Raw genomic sequence first — 2,894 nt, 5'->3', positions numbered from 1 at the left:
AAGACATCCTCTACAAGTCCATAAGCCTGTTTCCTTGATTTGTCTGCCAATTCTAATGAGATTCTTGTAGCTTGTACCTCAAAGATCCTTAGTTTCTCCATTACAAAGAGTGGCATGAGGTTTATTCCTGACCGCAGGTCACACAGAGCCTTCTCAAAGGTCATGGTGCCTATGGTACAGGGCATTAAGAACTTTCCAAGATCCTATTTCTTCTAAGGTAATTTCAGTTGAACCAGATCATTCAGTTCATTGATGAGCAATGGAGGTTCATCCTCCCAAGTCTTATTAGCAAATAGCTTGGCATTTAGCTTCATGATTGCTCCAAGATATAGAGCAACTTGCTCTTCAATAATGTCTTCATCCTCTTCAGAGGAAGAATACTCATCAGAGCTCATGAATGACAACAGTAAGTTCAGTGAAATCTCTATGGTCTCTGTATGAGCCTCAGATTCCTTTGGTTCCTCATGAGGGAACTCCATAGTGGCCAGTGGATGTCCATTGAGGTCTTCCTCACTGGAAATCAATGCCTTTCCCTCCTCTACAAGTTCGGCCATGTTGGACGTGTTGATGGCCTTGCACTCTCTTTTTGGATTCTCTTCTGTATTGCTTGGGAGAGTACTTGGAGGGAGTTTAGTAACTCTTTTACTCAGCTGACCCACTTGTCCCTCCAAATTTCTAATGGAGGACCTTGTTTCAGTCATGAAACTGTGAGTGGTCTTACTTAGATCAGAGATTATGGTTGCTAAGTCAGAGAGGCTCTGCTTAGAATTCTCTATCTGTTGCTGAGAAGAAGATGGGAAATGTTTGCTATTGCCGAACCGTGGTCTCCCACCATTGTTATTGAAGCCTTGTTGAGGCTTCTGCTGATCCTTCCATGAGAAATTAGGATGATTCCTCCATGAAGGATTATAAGTGTTTCCATAGGATTCTCCCATGTAATTCACTTCTTCCATTCCAAGATTCTCAGGGTCATAAGCTTCTCCTTCAGAGGAGGCTTCTTTAGTACTGCCGGATGTAGCTTGCAATCCAGTCAGACTCTGAGAAATCATATTGTCTTGATGAGTCAATATTTTATTCTAAGCCAATATGGCATTCAGAGTATCAATCTCAAGAACTCCTTTCTTCTGAGTCATCCCATTATTCACAGAATTTCTTTCAGAAGTCTACATGAACTGGTTATTTGCAACCATTTCAATGAGTTCCTGGGCTTCTACAAGTGTTTTCTTCAGATGAAGAGATCCACCAGTAGAGTGGTCCAATGACATCTTGGACAATTCAGACAGACCATCATAGAATATACATAAGATGCTCCATTCTGAAAGCATATCAGAAGGACACCTTCTGATCAATTGCTTGTATCTTTCCCAAGCTTCATAGAGGAATTCACCTTCCTTCTGTCTGAAGGTTTGGACTTCCACTCTAAGCTTGCTCAACTTTTGAGGTGGAAATAATTTTGCCAAGAAAGCATTGACCAACTTTTCCCAAGAGTTCAGGCTTTCTTTAGGTTGTGAATCCAACCATATCCTAGCTATGTCTCTTATAGCAAAGGGGAAAAGCATAAGTCTATAGACCTCGGGATTAACCCCATTGGTGTTAATAGTGTCACAGATTTGCAAGAATTCAGCTAAGAACTGATGAGGATCTTCCAATGGAAGTCCATGAAACTTGCAATTCTGCTGCATTAGAGAAACTAATTGAGGCTTAAGCTCAAAGTTGTTTGCTCCAATTGCAGGAATCGAGATGCTTCTTCCACAGCAGTCAGAAGATGGTGCAACAAAGTTACCAAGCATCTTCCTTGCATCTCCATCATTGTTATTGGGTTCGGCCATGTCTTCTTCTTTTTTGAAAAGTTCTGTAAGGTTCTCTCCAGAGAGTTGTGCTTTAGCTTCTCTTAGCTTCCTCTTCAGAGTCCTTTCAGGTTCAGGATCAGTTTCAACAAGAATGTCTTTATCCTTGTTCCTACTCATATGAAAAAGAAGAGAACAGAAAAAGAACACTTTGAATGTCAAGATGAACACCAAGAACACTTTGAAGATCATGATGAACATCAAGAACATATTTTTGAAAAATTTTAAGAAAAGAAAGACATGCAAGACACCAAACTTAGAAATTTTTAAACTTTAGACACTAATAATTCGAAAATGCATATGAAAAACAACAAAAAAACACAAAACAAGAAAATCACAAGATTAAACAAAGAAAATCATCAAGAACAACTTGAAGATCAATGAAGAACATAATGCATATATTTTTCGAAAATTAAAGAAAAATTAAAACATGCAATTGACACCAAACTTAAAATTTGACACAAGACTTAAACAAGAAACATAATTTTTTTATTTTTATGATTTTATGAATTTTTTTTATTTTTGTATATATTTTTTCGAAAATTATTTTGGAAAGGGAAATAAAGAAATTCAAAAATTTTAATAAGAATTCCAGGATTCATGTAATGTTAGTCCAAAGTTCCAGTCCAAAAGGATTAGACATGGCCAATGGCTAGCCAAGCTTTAGCATAGAGTTATAATTGAGAATCCCAAAGCTGATGCAATGTTATTCTAAAGCTCCGGTCCAACAGAGTTAGACATGGCCAGATGGCCAGCCAAGCTTTAGGACAACAAATACATACAACAATCCAATGAATATGATAAGTTAAAGCTTCGTTCCAATAGATTTAGACATGGCTTAATAGCCAGCCAAACTTTAACATACCATCATGAAGCTCGAAGGTGGAATTCATTCTTAAAAATTTTGATGAATTTTTAGAAAACTAAACATTATTATTGATATTATTAAATTTTTTTTTGAATGATTTTTTCAAAAATAAAAATAAAAAATTTAAACATAAAATAAAATTACCCAATCTAAGCAAAAAGATGAACCGTCAGTTGTTC

The 2,894-nt window shown here is 36.8% G+C and overlaps 1 non-coding gene across 1 annotated transcript; it reads left to right on the top strand.

Annotated features, from left to right (window-relative positions):
• The first annotated feature begins 1,319 nt into the window (after positions 1-1,319).
• Positions 1,320-1,427, top strand: LOC112760582 (small nucleolar RNA R71). The gene has a single exon (XR_003181015.1). It is a non-coding gene; the product is annotated as a small nucleolar RNA R71 (small nucleolar RNA).
• The last annotated feature ends 1,467 nt before the right edge of the window (positions 1,428-2,894 follow it).

The sequence above is a fragment of the Arachis hypogaea genome, chromosome 16 (genome assembly GCF_003086295.3).
Source record: "Arachis hypogaea cultivar Tifrunner chromosome 16, arahy.Tifrunner.gnm2.J5K5, whole genome shotgun sequence".
NCBI classification, from domain to species: domain Eukaryota; kingdom Viridiplantae; phylum Streptophyta; class Magnoliopsida; order Fabales; family Fabaceae; genus Arachis; species Arachis hypogaea.
The sequence above is the reverse complement of the archived record's forward strand: the minus strand, read 5'-3'. Positions and strand labels throughout refer to the sequence as shown.